Here is an 18,374-nt window from a genome sequence, read left to right as displayed (position 1 = left end):
AGCGTGGTGTACTTTGCAGGCCACATATTCAGGAAAATCTGAACTGCATGACTGAATAAGGTGAGAGGGCAAATCTTTTGGAACGCAGAGCATTGTTCAACTGTTTCCACCTGGGCGAGACGATTTATATATTAAGTAATTAGAAAGATGAAAGTCTTAGCGTACTACAGCCTACCGTATGCACAGCACAGCAAAGCTATATGTGAAGGCGTCGATAACATTAACTCTAAAGTTTTAAAAAATACAACTTCGGTATCTAGTAAAATATTGTACCATATTTTCCGCCAGTCATTGTCATTAGGCCAGCTCCCCTCCGATTGGAAAATTGCTAAAGTGGTACCTGTGTACAAAAGCGGCAGCAAGAATTCCCCAGAAAACTACCGTCCAATTTCATTAACGAGCATATGCTGCAAAATGCTCGAGCATATTATAGCGTCTCACATATACGAACACCTTGAATCAAATAATTTTTTCTTCACTAACCAGCATGGCTTCAGGAAAGGTTTATCATGCGAGACACAGTTACTAGAGTTTACCACTGACGTACATTCCCACATGGACCAAAACCTTCAAACAGATTGCATCTTTCTCGACTTTTCCAAGGCCTTCGACCGTGTAGCCCACTGCCGCTTAATTTCCAAATTATCTGCTCTCAAATTAGACTCTTTAACGCTATCTTGGATCCGTAACTTCTTAACTAATCGTCAGCAATTTACAGTTGTGAACAATTTTGCTTCACCCCTCACTTATGTGAATTCCGGTGTACCACAGGGCAGTGTATTAGGACCATTGCTTTTTCTAATTTACATCAACGACCTGCCTAATAAAATCTCCTCCTGCACGCGCATTTTCGCCGATGACTGTATAATATGCCAACCAATTACCAGCTTTGAGGACCACCTTATGCTTCAAGGCGACCTTCAACACATTAGCGAATGGTGCAACGCCTGGCAAATGACACTTAACTCATCTAAATGCAAGGTAATGACTTTCACACGCAAACACTTTAACTCAAGCTTTTCTTATTATATAAATGCGGATCTAGTATCCGAAGCTTCACTGTACAAATATCTAGGCGTTCATCTCGCACCAAATCTTTCCTGGGCCTCATATAACAAACATATGCGCTAATGGTTCAAAAACACTAGGGTACATTCGCCGCAACCTACGAAATTCTCCATCTGACATCCGCAAATTAGCCTTCCTGACGTTCGTCCGTCCACAGCTCGAGTTCGTGTCCCCGATTTGGTCTCCTCATCACGAGTACCTAATCTGCATGTTAGAAGCCATCCAAAACCGAGCTAGTCGTTTCATTTCCCGCAGTTACAATAGGCAGTCAAGCATAACTCGAATCAAACTTGACCTTTCGCTTCCTGCACTAAGTAGTCGTCGTGACGTGGCATTGCTGTCCTTGTTCCATAAATATGTTCATCAATTGAAGTCATCGTCTTTGCTGCTGGAACGTGCAAGTTGCGTATCACGACGACTGAATAATGAGTTAAGTTTCACTCGCAGCTACGGAAACACTGATGCATTTAATATGTCGGCTTTGCCACGAGCCATCCGCTTGTGGAATCCCCTCCCTGACAGCGCTGTGATGCAAACGGACAGAGATAAACTTAAGAAACTCCTGAACTTGCAGTTTATGTCCTAAAAATGTGTCATTCTGTATGCCATGCTCTCTATTTGTATGTAACGTCACGCTGACTATTGTTTCCTATTCATCCTTTAAAGTAAACGTTTCTTACGCAATGTTTGATTATATGCGTGAACAATGTGCGTGGTAAAATTTATCTGGTATTTTGTACACTACCTTGTACTGTTATTTCTGTTTATCTAAGTATTGTTTGTATTGTTTTTTTTTCCTTTCATACCTTGAAATACACATTTTCACATGATGTTCGATATGTGCGCGAGCAATATGCGTGATAACATTTGTCTGATGTTTTGTACGCTAACGCGTCTTTTTCATTTGTAACCCTGTTTTGCGACGATGATTTCTGATCATTTTTGTGGTCCTCGAATTTCGGAATTCACGTGTAAAACTGTCTTGCAGTGATGCCCCCCTTACCCAATGCTCCTCATGGAGCCTGTAAGGTATTTCGAAATAAATAAAAATAAATATTTTATAAACGAATCTTATTCTGACCGGCTCATTGTGAACAAGGTATCTGTACAGATTCTGAAACATCAGGCTTGTTTTTTGACATTGGTTAGCGACCTGTTGCACCAATAATACTTTTTAGCTGATCAGACTGTATTCCGTTAACATGGTGATCACTTTTGTATGCCAAATCAACGAAGGTTGGACAGTTATCGACTGGCGGCCTTCGATACACATCGGCAATTTCAACTTGGCATGCAAATCGAAGCTTCTGAATTCAAAACCTAAGCGCCTAAAGTGCCCGGTGAAGTCTTTCTTTTGCCACGAAGTTATTGAAAGAGTTGAGCGGCAACTACTGCAAGCACGCATCAAAGAATGCAAACACAAGCTTAAGCGCCTACACAATGAAGTCTTCTTCGCTAGGCGTTGATTGGAATTTATGGCTCCGGATATCGTGCCTGAACTTCAACTGACCGTCAACCATGGAATGAGACGAATGGAAGCTGCTCTGGAGACGTCACAGGAAAGAAATCTGAATGCTTTGCTCGAAGAAAAAAGATTGAAGCAACGGTGCAACACCAGCTTCGAAGGGAACAACCTAAATATCGGCGTACGAATTCACAATGGGATAAGCAGTTTTGAGTCGGGGCCTTCATTTTAACTAAGGCAAACCACCGGACATGCGGGAGGTTGCGTGAGCCGACGAGGGTTCTGTTACCAAGGTGGACAAGGACGTGCAAGCTAAAGTTCGTACAAAAGCGGTTGGCAAATATACCTTCACGCATTTGTAAACCTCGCCTTTCGGAGCATCTCCCCGAACGCGAACGGAAGGCTCTGCATTCCCTTCGCAGCAACAAGAGCATCGCCATTCCGCCTGCCGACAATGGCAACGTCAGTCATATACTCGGCCGCTCGGCGTGCCAGTCTAAAATCGAAGAAGTGCTGAAGGATTCTAGGTAGGCCAAACACCCGACAGCCAGATTCAAATGGAGCTGCAGACGACGCTCTCCGAAGTCTTCAAGGGGTTGCTTCCGTCAAAGTAAAATTTGTAGCGCCAGTTACTCTGCACCAACGGTTCAACGCCAGCCATCTACGGTTTGCCGAAGATCAACCAGAGTGGAACGCCGTTACGGCCGATCGTGGACTTGACCAAATCACCTCTTCAGAGTCTGCCAAGGTACCTACACATCGTCGTGGTTCACTAATTCAATATTTTATGCAGTCCATAAATTTCAAGAAACACGACGTCCAGATTGCGCATCTGCCGACGAGCAAGCTGAGGAATGAGCTCGTCAACGTGAAAGATGCTTTGGCCCGCTCAAGGTATCCAGGAGTGCTTTACAAGATTTGTTGTGCAGATGAATTGTAAATCGGAGAAAGCAGAAACTTCCAAAAGCGACTCAAAGAACACAGAAACAACGTCGCTAAGAATCACGCGGTGTTAAATGCCATTGCAAAGCGCGTTAAGAACACGCACCCCGTAATAAACTGGGACGGGGCCAAGGCTATTATCACGGAAAGGAACTTATCATCAAGGCTACGCCAAGAATCGCTGGTTATCCAAACAGCAGACAATCAGCTCAACAGGACGATTGTTCGGACGAGTGTTCGAACGAGTGTTCAAGCATATATAAAATAATCTTGTAATGACCGGCTTACTGTGAGCAGGGAATCTGTAAAGATCCCTAACTTGAAGCTTTTGGTTTTTGACATCGGACAGTGACCCATTCTACGAATAATGAACCAACTGTGGCTGTGTAGGAAGTTGTTTCGCTCGTGGTCACGCACGGGACAATCGCAGTAGGAATTAGCGTCATGAGCGGTTAGTTCAGAGGTCATTATGAGTCATACTCTGCTTGTGCACGCGTCCTCTTTCCACTATATGTCTTCTGCCATGCATGAGTTGCTACAGCACTCGAAGATTCTGCTACAAAGGCTACAGGATATTCTGGCGGACTGGCTTTTAAATCGTTGCATCTGTATGTTGTCTTTTAATACAAATAGCATTCTTTGCCTACTTAAGCCGTTTTAAGCCTGCCTGCCTGCCTGCCTGCCTGTCTTTTAATACAAATAGCATTCTTTGCCTACTTCAGCCGTTTCAAGCCTGCCTGCCTGCCCGCCCGCCCGCCCGTCTGTCTGTCTGTCTGTCTGGCGAAGGTGGTATAACAACGACAGACATACTGTCGTCATTCAGTAGTGATTAGGCCTCCCTTGTCATGCTGTCATCGTCAGACAGTCGTCGTAATGCCGTCGTGATCATCGTCACTCCAGCTTCGTCATCCGACTGTTGTCATGCCATTGACGTAACGTCATCGTCGCCATAGAGATTTCGTGATACAGTCATCGTTGCGCCACTGTCCTCATACGCTCGTCGTTAACCATTGCCCTCATGCCATTGTCATGCCATCGTCGTCACTACATTGTCGTCATACAGTCGTTGTAACATTTCGTTGTCAAACCGCCTGCAGGATGCCACTGTGCTCGTGTCGTCAATTTGTCGTCGGTATATGATCATCATAATTTAAGAATCAACATTACATTGTCGTCATGGCGTCGTCGTGATACGCATTTGTCGCTCCATCGAAATCATTCCTTCTTATCCATTCTATCGCCACTGCGTCGCCTACATACAGTCGTCGTCATGCTTCCATGCTCGTGGGCGATCTTGGCAAGCGAGTGTCATTGCAAAGTGGTATGATATCGGAGTATGGTGGCATATAGCCGAAACAGCCAAAGTCTCACAATTACCACTACACGTGTTAAACAAACGTGACTTCAGCGATACCGTCTGTCCCTACATTGCTCACTTGCTCTTCGCATTACCATCGACAGTCATCGAAAGGTAAGTTCTGCCTTAACTTTTTGCTGCTTCCCAATAATAACCAAAAGGCTGGGGACAGATCGTGACCGTGCTGCTGTACTCTTTGTGCGCAGCCAAAAGCAGGAAAGATGACGAAATATTGAAGAAGCCTTGAAGCTAAAACAACGTTAAGAACTCGAGACGATGTGCTGTGGCTGGCTTGCTTGTTCCTTCACTTGTGGCGCTTACCCACTACGGGGCATTGGCCAAGACGCCGGCGGTTATAGGTTAAAGGCAACGGGAGATAGAAAAAAACCAAAAGGTAAGTCAGAGTGAGTTTGAGCGTTTATGATAATTAGGAAATAGATTTACCCGGCAGATACAGAAAAAACTTTATATATTGATAAACAGCAAATTTTGTGGTGCTTTTGGTGGTATTAGAATAATTTCCAACACACACGCAGTCAGCGATTTATTGAGCTATCCAATTATGGATTTAGAGAATTAACATTGGCCTTCTTGTGTCACAAATGGCCATGGAGGTGTTCCTGTTGTTAAAGTCCAATGAAGAATCCCCGAAGGAGAAGATATTTTGAGCATTGAAAGAAATACCAAATTTTCGGAATGAAAATTCGAATTTTTTTCTGTGATTTATAAATCGACGGCAGGCTAGTAAGTGGTCTATGTTTTCAGGTTCCTGAAAAGGACACAGGACAGGACAGGAAAGGACAGGAAAGGACACAGGACATAGGACACAGGAGGGCGGTGCCATGCAGACCTGATCTGTATAAGTAAAAATTTAATGGTGGGATGTGGAAGCAAAATTTTGTTATAGAGATTTCTAAGTTACTTGTGGGACACCATTTATTGTCCCATTAAAAGAGCAAATGACGAAATTCTGACGTTGGGGCTTTCAGTTTTGTAGAATCTTGGAATAGAGAAAATTTTCTAAACCTAGCCGCAGTGGCGCAAAGCGAAAACCAAATGAAAAAGAAAGAAGACAAAAAGAGCCCCTTCTACTTTTTTCCCCTTGTTTTCTTCTTTTTTTCTTTTCCTTTTCTTTGCGCCAACGTACGTCGGATTAGCTGTAGACCCCAACTCGCCCAACATATGCTTAATTTAGTGTACCAGAGAGAGGGAAAAACAACTGCATTTTAATCTGACGTTAAGGTCTTGGATTGCACCTAATGACATCGAGGTCCAACCTTCGAGCAAGATGGAGACTGTAGAAAAAGTGCCTTGGCCGTTGGATAGAAAGAAAGAGGGAGATCTAGAAACGCAAGAATGCCATCTATACATACGTCTGGTTTGCTACCCTGCACTGGGGAAGGGAGCAACGTAATAGAATGACTTCACGCCATCAGCTTCGTTGCGTGTACGTTCTGGAAATTTTGTTTCCAGTGAGCGCAAGGCGACGAACTCGACACCCATGATCAAACTCGGATGTGAACGGAAGGTGCGTATTTGAGTCGGTCAACTAGTCGAATGGAAGAAGTCAACTGTTTCTTCGTGCACGCACGTTAAAATTTATCTGTTCAATTGTGTTTTAAGATTATCATGCTTGACAACCAAAGTTCTGGTGGAAGTTGTCCGGTGACGTATTATGAAAACAGTACGTGCCGACGAAGAAAATGAAAGTGCATTCTTTTTCGTTTTGTAACCAAAGCCATTCCTAACATGTGCCGGCCGCCCCTAATTTACATCGCTTTCCCGTACGTAACACGTCGCGCATCGCGCGATGTGTTACTTCAGAGAATGAAATTGCTTTTGCAGGGAATAGTTGCTTTTGCAAGGAATAGCCACTGTCGTCAGGTCGTTTTATCGAGTACTCTGTGTTAATGGCCCCCACGGTCGAGTTATTTTACAGCCTTTAATTATGTGGGCCGGCGTGCCAGGTAACTATCATTTAACACATTGTACCGCGAAACTTTTAGGAGCAGAAAAGCTACCAAAACTTGCTTCCTCGGTGCTTCGCTAGTTACCTGCATTGGGATAAACGCTGGTGCGGCACACGGCATGGCACACGGAAACACCTCTGATTGTTGTTACTTGATAAATCTGTCACTTGTATCTCTAGCGTTGACCTTAATAGAAGGTCAAAGCTAGACATACAATGATAACACGTTGCTCGTATGTTACGTGTCGACAACATTGAGACTTCACTCACCTCCTATTTCGATCGCGGGTAGAGCTGTGGCAGCGCCTTAAGGCTTGGCGCCGTTTGCTATTGCGGCTGTATCGAAGCTCAACGCTTAGTAACGACACGCTAAGAACTTTCCCAATCAGAAAAAAAAACTTGACTTGTTGAGACCTCTCAGGCAAACGCGAAAACTTGCAACTCGTCGTCAACTCGCGTCCGCAGTACACCGTCTAGCGTGATCCCACATACCAGCATGGCGGCGTAATGCGCCAGCCGATAGACGGCGCTGGGATAGCAAAAATGGTGGCGCCATCGATGAAACGGTCTATTAATGGCCACTGAGGGCAGTGGATTTCATAAACTGAAACAGTTGTCTCGTAACAATCCACAAGTGCAAATGAGAGTGCTGACAGCTTTTAATGTCTTGATGGTTAATTCTTTTTCATTTGTAACTTGATTGATTGATTATTTGTTTATCACAATGCATGTGATGGGAGGCGAAGGGAAAAGTCATTCAAGGGTGGCTTGACGGAGTCCTTCACCCCCATACTGGCAAAGATAGCAATAGAGGTACAAGCATTTTTTAGAAAACCATGTTGACATTTCGTTATCACGTACCTGCTACAGAAAGGATATAGTCAGTTATAGAGTATTAATACTTTATAACTCGAAGACTTTAGAAAACACATGCAATATCAACACTGGTCTGTAACTGGAAGAGTTTTTTTTTTTTTTTTTGTACCCTTTCTTACATAAAGCCACTACACGAGCTACTTGCATTTTGGATGGGAAAACACCCTTTTAAAGACATATCTTTATCTAAAGCATTCCGAAACCGCTTAAACGCAATTAGGTCTACTTCTTTATGCCTACGCATGAACTTCTTCAATAAACAATCCGCTTTGTCAATTTTGCGCGATAGCTCGCGCATCATTCGTGGCTTTCGACAGCCTTTCACCCTTTCCAGAAGTTTGAAAATTCATTTTTACAGTGTAAGCTGTTATGGGCTCACTCTAATAGCCGTTTCGCGTCGCGATGATGCCGCCGCCGCCCCGTAGCTGCTATCGCATGCGAAAAAAAATTCCCGCTCTCCACCGGGAGCGAACCCAGGCCCGCTGCGTGGGAGGCGGATACTCTACCACTGAGCCACGCAAGCGCTTGCTATCCGAGAGCGGGAAAATGTACTATAAACGCGCCCTATGCAGGCGCGCAGGTGCAGACCACGAGATGCGATTCAGACGCGGAACGCAAAAAACGCGGTCCCAAGCCTCTGCCGGTATGGTGGCTCCATCTAGATAAGGCGCCGGCAAACGCAACCTTTCAGACACTGTAAATTTTGCTGCCGCCTTAACTAGATGGCGCTAACATACCGACGGACGCTCGGGATCAGCTTGATTGCGCTATATTGGGCCCATTGCAATGGGGGCAAATGTGACAGCCGTAGTTGCATTGTCGGCTGCTTGGCTGGGCCGAACGGCGCTAGCCATCGGCGATGGAACGCGTCGGCTTGCACGTGCGACGGCGTCCCAAGCAGACCGCGTCGGGCGCGTTGCAATGGGAGCGAATGTGGCAGCCGTAGTTGCATTGTCGGCCGCTTGGCTGGGCCGAACGGCGCTAGCCATCGACGATGGAAAGCGTCGGCTTGCACGCGCGATGGCGTCCCAAGCGCGTTCCTGACGCATTCACTCAAATTACTAGGTAGTACTGTAGAAACGCTCGTCTAGCTTACGCGGTGACTGTGCTGCGTGTGCCGCGCAGGCCTGGCATTAGCTGCAGCAGCGCCCCTACAGCGTCCAGGAGGAAACTACGGACGCGAAAGCGAAAGCGGCGCGCGGCTCTTCGGGTCGGCATCGCGTGCCAAAATAAACAACGCAGTGGACAGACAAAATGGCGCCTTCACTACCTTCAGAAAAGCTAGTGCGTCATGCTTGCAGATTCTTAGCGCCGCCGAGTTTACACGGCGATAGTGGCGCTGCCATCGAGAGCGTCAGCGCCGAGCGCGTCCGCAAGCAAACGGTCGGCTCTCGCATCGAGTATTGCTTGCTTGAGGTGATGTTTTTTGCAGTGCAAGCGTTTTTATTATTTCACTGGTCTACAAAGCATAATACTTGCCGTATTTATCTCTCGAACACTCTTCCAATGAATCGCTTTAGACCGCAGCGCTCCAGTCCGTTTAGCGGAAAGATTTGAACAAGCCCATCTTTTCGGCCAACAGCCATGCCACCCCTCAACTGGCTCCATTTACAATCTGCAAGACACGCGGGAGAGGAGGCGTCCCTCGCGCCCTTTCACTCGCACATACAGCGTTCGGCGGCGCGCGGCCACGATTTCATCTCCATTGACGTCATACGGAACCTCACGGCGACGGCGACGGCGACGGCGACGCCGACGGCGACGGCGACGCCGACGGCAGAAATCTGCTTTTGAGTGTCCATATAATTGCTATCGCAATAAAATGAGAAAAAAAATTCCGAAGTTGTGTCCGTAGCACGGAATCGAACCAGGACCCCTCGCTTCCGAGCGCGCGGCGTTAGCCCACTACGCCACGAAGCGGACATGGACACACGCACCACGATGGCAATAAATACCCAACATTAACGAAAGGCCGCGTTTCTAGCGCGTTTCTAACGCGTTTGTGCTAGCGCGTTACGGCCCGTGTAAGAAGCTGGTGTAAGACGCTGTGGCCTCTCCGCCTTACCTTCAACGCGTTTCGAACGCGCTGCCCAAAGCGGTGGCAAGTCAAGTTCAAGTCGAGGAGCGTTTATGAATACGGGGGGTATACTCTCTCAGCAGTCATGTGATGGCGTCGGCAAACGCGGTGCACGTTCCGGCATGTGTAAATGGCTGCGTAAGACGCTGTGGCCGCTCCCCCTTACTAGAGAGTACTGCACGTTTCTAACGCGTTTGTGCTAGCGTCCCCTTAAGCGGGAGATCCGATGATTCCCTCCGGAGCTTCGCCCACTCATCATCATTCACCCCGTGGATATGCTGTGATTTTTTTTGTACACTGCCGAGGAAGAACACAAGAAAGTGTGTTTAATAAGAGTCAGATATTATTTATTTATTTATTTATTTATTTATTTATTTATTTATTTATTTATTTATTTATTTATTAATACTGTCAACCCTCATAGAGGGTCATAACAGAGAGGACAATATAATTACATACATCAAATATGGACAATGTCAATGTACGCAAAGTTGCTTAACACTTGTCATTTCACAGTGAATAAGATCTTCACTTGAATTCTGTTCAGCACACACTTATGACATTTATCAAAATACGTACAATGAACATCAAGTCACGCATATCACTTGGCACCAAAACTAAATTGATAACTCCCGTAAATTAATACGCCTCAGCAGCATTTTCAAAATCTGTGACATATTTTAGGCTAACAATAGCGTTTGGCAATTGGTTCCACATTTCTGTCGATCCGGGAAAAATGAGTATCGAAATGTATCACTGCTAGTTCGGTACGGCTTTATGACGTAGTCGTGGTTAGTTCGCGGGTTTCTTTTGCCTGGAGCGTGTAGATATTTGAGCTTATCAATCTTAAGTTGATCCTGCATTATTATTGCGATAGCAATTATATGGACACTCAAAAGCAGATTTCTGCCGTCGGCGTCGCCGTCGCCGTAGCCGTCGCCGTCGCCGTGAGGTTCCGTATGACGTCATTTGGAGAAGCAATCGTCGCCGCCGAACGCTGTATGTGCGACTGAAAGGGAGCGAGGGGCGCGTCTTTCACGGGGAGTGAACGCACGGCGGAGAACAAACGCGCGTTCTGCGCCGTGCTCGCTTAAGGGCTGCAGAAGTAGGCGTCTCTTTTCTCCTTTACAATCACCATATATGTAGAGCAAACGCACCTTCTTCCGACGCGCGAGAAGCCGTGGGGGAGGGGGAGGGAAGGGAGGCAACGTTTAGCTGCGGCACCAAGTGCCTATTTATATCAGAGGCTCCGGCAACAGTCACCAACGCCGCACGCATTTTGAGCGAACGCGGGCAAAACGCCGATGGCGTCGACAACAGTTCTGCGTGTTGCCGATGCTGCTGCATGTGCAAGTTTATACAGCTGATAAAGCTAATATCATTACTCCGTATAGCTCTCTACAAGTTTGCTATCGCAATTGATGCTTCGCCTTTCAGGTGAAACTGCGACCACTTTTTTGATAAAGTACCTTCAGCCTATATTTCTTTCTACGTACCTCAAGAAGATCCACGTTGCAACGCTGTAAGATCAGCGTGACCGATTCCTTCCTTCAGTACGTCGAACAAATAAAACGCGCCGCCAGTCTCTGTACTTTTTCCAACTTCCTCTTAAGCGTCACTTGATGGGGACTCCAAACAACGGCTGAATATTTAGTATCGTACTAATGAACGTGGTGTATGCAATAAGTTTTACATTACGCGATGCGTGTTCCAGTTTTTTTTTTTCTCAGAAAGTATAACTTTTGATAAGTTGTCATGCAGACGTTATCTAAATGTTGGTTCCATGTCAAATTTCGTGTTATTGTTACCCCTAAATACTTGAACTGGTGCGCATTCTCCAACAAGTGTCCTGCAATGCTGTAAGAACAGGAATAGATAGTTTTCTTTTTGTTACATTATAATGTAGTGCTCCTATCTAACTTCCAGTTATACTTCCACTTTGAATTTGGTCTTATACTACACGAGTATCCTTGTACACAAAAACTATCCCGCTCGCGGAAACAGCTGCCTGGGCCATGTACTTGGCAATCCATTGGAAACTCAGCGCTACAAGTCTCGGCGAGGGAGGAGCGTTCTTCAGAGATTTCACCTTCTTCCTTACTCTCCGTGTAGGGTAGCAAACCGGACGTTCGTCTGGTTGACTTCCCTGACTTTTCTCTCTCGGCTTTCTGCCCCCCCCCCCCTCTCTCTCTCTCGGCTAAGAAGCACACGAGTTCCACCATGCGTTAATGAACAGCCCTGTTCACGCGTTTATTGACGCGTGTAATTCACCTGAGGCGCCCGCACCATATTCTGGCCAGTGCACATGAGGCGAGAACATTTAGTTTAACAACGACGATATCTGATAGAGTGTAAGTGAAGATACTCACCTGATATCAAGCCGAGTCTTACGCTGACATCAACAAATTTCTTCCATTGCTCAGGGATTTCGACAATTCGACAGGACGTCTCGGTGTGCTCGCCACGAACTGAGCTCTCTGGGAAAGCCGCTATCGCGATCGAAACGGACGTTCACGGAGCAGCCTGCTATTCTCGACAGCTACCTATATAACCTTGAGCACAATCTCGCAATAACCTGAACTCTTGCACTCGCGGCTTGAGCGTCACAGCAAAACACTTCTTGCTGCACGCGACCGTAGCAAACAGCGCCAATTTACCTACCGCGAGCTGCTGCTGGTGACAAAGTGGCCCGGTATTCTTGTTATCAGCACTCCCTTTCATTCGCCTCTTGAGTGCACTAAGATTTACGTGTGAATGCAACGGCCATCCTATAATTACGGCCGTTATCAGCAAGTACACTGAACTCCATGTACGAGAGCAGATGATAGTGTATCTCCTAAAATGCAAGAGCCTATGCTTTTACGGCTTTTACAGTGAGTGCGCACAACTCAAGCTTACGAGCACCTGTCATTCCTTTCTTTTTTCTTTTTTTGAGAGGAGCGTTATAGTGTCGCGTTGAATATCGCAGAACACGAAAACTTTCCTGCATCCACGTATGAAGTTTATATTCTTGCGCTCCACATTGCGCATCCGTTGTAGCCGCACTTGCTCACCTAAAGTTTGCCGCAATACTACTGCAAAAATCGTACAGAAACTGCAATACGCAAAGTTCGTCCTGTACCTACCTCAAAGTGGTCTGAATCAAGCTCTTGACTCAGGCCACTTACACGTTCTTAAGGAACGTACAAAAAATAGTTGTCGTCATTAACAGCCTAATTATGTTCACCTTGGGACACAGCCCACTCCTATAGTTCAATGACAATCTGGCGCGTCAGCTGAGGCAAGTTGCAAGCTGAAAAAAAATAATAAGACTGCTCACGCAGCGGTCGAAATGCAGGACCCTAAAAAAATTGAAACATTCATGCCAAGCAGCTTAAGACCAGGACGTTAATTTCACTTCCGAATGTTACGACATACTTTGTTCTTTGCTTTTTTTTTTTTTTGACAGAAGTTGTCCCTTCGACATACAGATCAGATACAGATGGCGACGGTTGCAAGTGACTTGCAACACGCCACCACTTTCTTTTTTTTTTTTTTTATTGCGATAAAGACTTGCCGTTAAGGCATAATTCTTGATGTGTATATGTGTATTATATGTGTGCTGTGAGGCCTGTGTTGTGTATGAATTGAAGCAGTGTTTTGTGGAATCTGTTATCATGTATCCAGTGGTCATAGCTGGTTGTCACACTGTAGCGGAGGCCGGCTTGCAGTAGGAGACGCGAGCGTTCCGATTGTTAACCAGTACATGTCCATATTAGATGGTATGCATCTGCTTCCATCACAGGGACCGAGCAGTACGGACACGTAGCACCCAGTGATAAATGCGACCAGTTCCACCTTGAGATCACAGCCGGTGTAAGGGCCACCCCGGCCCGAAGCCTCCTAAGCACAACTTCCTCCGCCCTAGTAAGGTGAAGGGGGAGGGAGCAGACACACGGGGGGATAAGAGCGCGTGTGTCCTGCCGGAGAAAATTTTTACGGGCGCGGAGCGAGTTAAGGGGTTGAGGTGGGAGGGGAATAGACGGAAGGTCTGGATTAGGAGGGCAATGTGCCTGCTGGTCAGCAGCAATGTTGTGTGGGTTCGCTGCATGGCCTTGAATCCAGTGTACCTTGACGCAGGTAGCTGTTTTATTGCGATAGCAATTATATGGACACTTGAACCGGATTTCTGCCGTCGGCGTCGTCGTCGCCGTCGTCGTCCGTCGTCGTCGCCGTCGCCGTGAGGTTCCCTATAGATAAAATCTTCGCCGCGCGCCGTATGCCCGAGAGGAAGCGTGCGGAGACGCGCGCTATCACGGAGAGCGAAGGAAGCCAGCGCCGGAGGGAGCAAGGGGGGGGGGGGGGGGGCGCACTTCTCTGCCAGCAACCGCGCTCGTCGCTCGCTCGCACCGTCTCTTATCTCCACACGGCTCTGACCTTTAAGTGCATTCGCCGATCAGTTTCCGTTGAAGCGATAGACCGCACGTACCTTCGCCCGCTGCGGCGTATGCTTGCTGCCAGCGTTTTCACAGTCGTTGTCTGCTGTCATTCAGTGTGATCTCTTCGTGTTTGTGCGCGCTCACACCACGCTTGTTCATTCAGTTCGTAATAGTCGGGCCACATTTTCCAACGCACGCTACACACGCAATGCTGCCCGGATCGGCAGTGCAGCGCTACAGGTGTGTCCCTTCGCACGCGCTGCCCACGGGAAGCGCTTCTCATCCACACCACCGTTTCACACGCGCCTTCTCGTGGTCATCGAGTCTCTCTTCATGTCGGTCTACTTACGCCGCAGCACACCTGCTTACTTAATCAGCTCATGTTTACTACAATTCATATTGCTACCAAAGCCGCTCACCTTACTTCGTGTCACATTGCTGTGTTGCTATCGCATTCATTGCTTCGCCCTTAGGGCGAAACTGTGACATTTTTTCTATTCATCGTGTGTATTGTCTTGCAGATTTCCATCGCCTTGTCAACCTTCTTCAGTTCCTGAATAGCCGCTAAAGAATCAGTGAAGATATCTAGTTGTTTGATGGTAGGCAGCTTAGATGTCGCATCTTGCACATAGTCGTGGATGGCTTGAAGTTCCATTACTAGAGCGCTGGCTTCCGTAGATAAATAGCGCTGGTGGCTGCTGATGAAATTATGCGCTGTACTGAGGAATGATGTCCTCCCGCCGTCTGGGAGAATAGCAGCATCCGTATAGACTTTGCAGGTGTCAGCGCATGATGCATCGATGATATTGTGGTCGTCAATAATACTTGTTGTATCGCTGCGTCGTAACTTCGTTGGCTTATTAGTTGTGATGCTGGTGAATTCCCAGGGAGGCATTGGATAGGGCTGATTGTCAATACGAGAGCCGCGTTGAATGTAACTTAGCGACAGCCGGAACAAGTTGCTTTTTAACACGAAAGTGTTTTATGCCGGGGTCCACCAAGACTTCACTGACGTATTTCCGTCACGGAAATGCGTCAGCTTACAATGTACACGAACATAATACAAAGAAAGAAACCAGAAGAAAAAGTTCCACAAACATAGAAAATTTGGAAATCGAACCCACGACCTCTCGGTCCGCGACGATAGATCGCCGAGCGTTTAACCCATTGCGCCACAAACGCATTTGCAGAGAGCTACACAGACGCGCCTTATATATCTAACACTCCTCCGTGTACCCGCGCTCTTGCTCGGGGCGGTGCCGCCGCCTACGAGCAGAAAAGAGAAGTACTGCATTATGACACTAACGCGCACCGACAGTGAACGCTTCGGTGGTCTCAGCACTACGACGCCTCGATGCCAGCATTCGAAGGGACGCTGGCATCAAGAAGCACTACCAACGCCACCTAGGTGGCGTTCACCGTACTCAGCACAGCGGAGCGTGGCCTCCGCAATTAGCTCTGAAAATGTTTCTGAAGTTGATCGCGGAGGCTGCAATTACGACGCGCTGTACGCGCTGATTTGACTCGGTGACGATTCAGTTACGTGCTTTGTCTTGCGCGTTGTATTAGTGTGTCAGTTACGTGCTTCGTCTTTCGCGTTGTGCTAGCGTGTGCAGCGTAGTGCAGCTTCCATATGCACGACGGTTGCTCATGGTCATCGACGTTGGTAGTCGTGATGGAGGAGACGTGCCACCAGGCGTCAGCGTGGGTGCATCAACGCCTAAGGGCGCTTTAGCCACAAAACACCAATAGACATTATATATCAATGTGCAATAAACATTACACTACTTCTGTGAAGACACGTTTCACTTTCGTGTTCTATACCGATTCCTATATAAGAGGGATCAACCACATATTTTTTTAACACGAAAGTGTTTTATGCCGGGGTCCACCAAGACTTCACTGACGTATTTCCGTCACGGAAATACGTCATAGAACATAATACAAAGAAAGAAACCAGAAGAAAAAGTTCCACAAACATGCAAAATTTGGAAATCGAACCCACGACCTCTCGGTCCGCGACGATAGATCGCCGAGCGTTTAACCCATTGCGCCACAAACGCATTTGCGGAGAGCTACACAGACGCGCCTTATATATCTAACACTCCTCCGTGTACCCGCGCTCTTGCTCGGGGCGGTGCCGCCGCCTACGAGCAGAAAAGAGAAGTACTGCATTATGACACTAACGCGCACCGACAGTGAACGCTTCGGTGGTCTCAGCACTACGACGCCTCGATGCCAGCATTCGAAGGGACGCTGGCATCAAGAAGCACTACCAACGCCACCTAGGTGGCCTTCACCGTACTCAGCACAGCAGAGCGTGGCCTCCGCAATTAACTCTGAAAATGTTTCTGAAGTTGATCGCGGAGGCTGCAATTACGACGCGCTGTACGCGCTCATTTGACTCGGTGACGATTCAGCCACATTTTTTTTATTTCACGCGCTTTTTCACGTTGCAAAATTAGCTCTGCAATTGTGTTGAGCTGGGCATGTTCCTGTAAGGTTGGTATCGGAGTGATGCGTGGTAGTGCTGTGATTGTGCGCATAGCATCGCGATTAATCGTCTCTAACTGTGCCAACTGTGCCAAAGTTAGCCTTTGAAATTGTGCCTGATATAAAATTCTTGGCTGCAAGACTGCACGCACCAGCCGTCGAGCTACGTCAGTACGAGCTCCAGCTGCTTTTACTGCAATGCGACGAATAAGGTGAAGTGTTTTTGTCGAAGTCTGTCTGATTTTACGGAGCCAGTGTGCACCACCGCCGGAATGGCGAATATCGAGACCCAGTATGCGGACCTCAGAAGCCTCAGGGATTGTCACTGCGCCGAGTTTAAATGTAAAGGGGCGCTGCGTGATTCTTGTGCGTCCTTTCTTGTTGGCCACCACAACATAGCTTGACAGGTTAAAAGGTGAAAGTGACAGGTTGACAGGTGAAAGGTTGACAGGTTGACAGGTGAAAGTGGTTTTCCACCACTTTCTAGACAGGTGGGCTTTTATGCATGGGAGCTTCGCTACAAGTTTACATATGCATTGTTTTAGTATGCTCAGCAGGAACGCCCCTTTCTTCATCCTCGTCTCAAGTGCGGCACCCGTCGTTTACTTGTGCTTTCAGTGCTCTGTGAGAACGCACGCGAAACAAAAGTTCGGCCGCGCTGCACAAGCGACTGAATACAGAGAACATCTTGAGATAAAATAAGACGTTGATTGCTTGAGTTTCACTCCGTGCTCGCCGCATTGTACCATTCCTATTCATTTAGTATATCTACGCCACTATTGCATGTAAAATAAATTGTACTCGGCTCTAACGGCTTCCCGCGCCTCTTCCCATTTTTACGGCACGCGAAATTGCGGTAACTATAGCGACGCATCGAATCTTCGATTTTCGCTCAGGTTTGTCGAAAAAAAAAACGGTCCATGGGAATGAAAAACTTAGTTCGATGTAACAGTTGCGCGGTTTTGGGAGTTGGAATTCGCGGGTGTTTTCCTCTATTCAAGCACATATGACTTTGCCGGGACCAACAGAGCATTTTGAATTATCAGTCAATTCGAATTAAGAGATTTCGAGTCATCTGGATTTCACTTTAGTCATATTCATGCACTGTTTCTTTCTGTATACCATGTCAATGCCTGCTTGGAAAATCTCAGCATGGTCCATGGCCTAAGAGTGGTTTGTCCTCATTAAACTCTATTAGAGTTGAGGCACCCAGGTGGCGTTGTGTCTCTTTGGGAAGGCTCTTTGAGTAATTACGTGGTGTCAATTCAACAGCAAGTAATACCCATAGTCTAGCAATATAACTACCTCGGCGTATACATAAACGAAGAAAAGACTTACTCAAGCACCCACCAAGATAATCTGAAAATACAGCGGAAGCGCATTGCAGCAAAAATGCAACAAAGAGCATTGTGGAGTCACAATAAATACGACGTGGTGCGTGGAATCTGGAACGGAGTAATGGTGCCAGCGCTAACGTTCGCAAACGCCATTCTGTGCTGCAAATCGGATATCTTGTCAGGATTGGAAGTTAAGCAAATATCAGTAGGTCGGTTGGCTTTGGGAGCCCACGGTAAAACCACAAATGAGGCAGTGCAGGGTGACATGGGTTAGGATTCTTTTGAAGTCAGAGAAGCACAGAGCAAAATTAATTTTGAAGAAAGACTGAGGAACATGCATGAAAATAAATGGGCGGCTAAAGTGCACAAGTA

General features: G+C 46.9%; 1 protein-coding gene across 2 annotated transcripts in view; it reads right to left on the bottom strand.

Moving 5' to 3' along the window:
* Positions 1 to 12,398, bottom strand: part of LOC119443130 (arylsulfatase B) — a 101,361-nt gene extending 88,963 nt beyond the window's left edge. The window contains exon 1 of one of the 2 annotated variants that reach the window (XM_049662596.1): positions 12,124 to 12,398. The gene's annotated coding sequence lies outside the window, so the exon portion shown is untranslated. The remainder of the gene's footprint in view (positions 1 to 12,123) is intronic. The other variant, XM_037708281.2, reaches the window with a different exon arrangement.
* Positions 12,399 to 18,374: the final 5,976 nt, after the last annotated feature.

This window comes from Dermacentor silvarum, chromosome 2, assembly GCF_013339745.2.
Source record: "Dermacentor silvarum isolate Dsil-2018 chromosome 2, BIME_Dsil_1.4, whole genome shotgun sequence".
Lineage (NCBI taxonomy): Eukaryota > Metazoa > Arthropoda > Arachnida > Ixodida > Ixodidae > Dermacentor > Dermacentor silvarum.
Note: the sequence above shows the minus strand (reverse complement) of the source record. Positions and strands in the feature narration are given on the sequence as shown.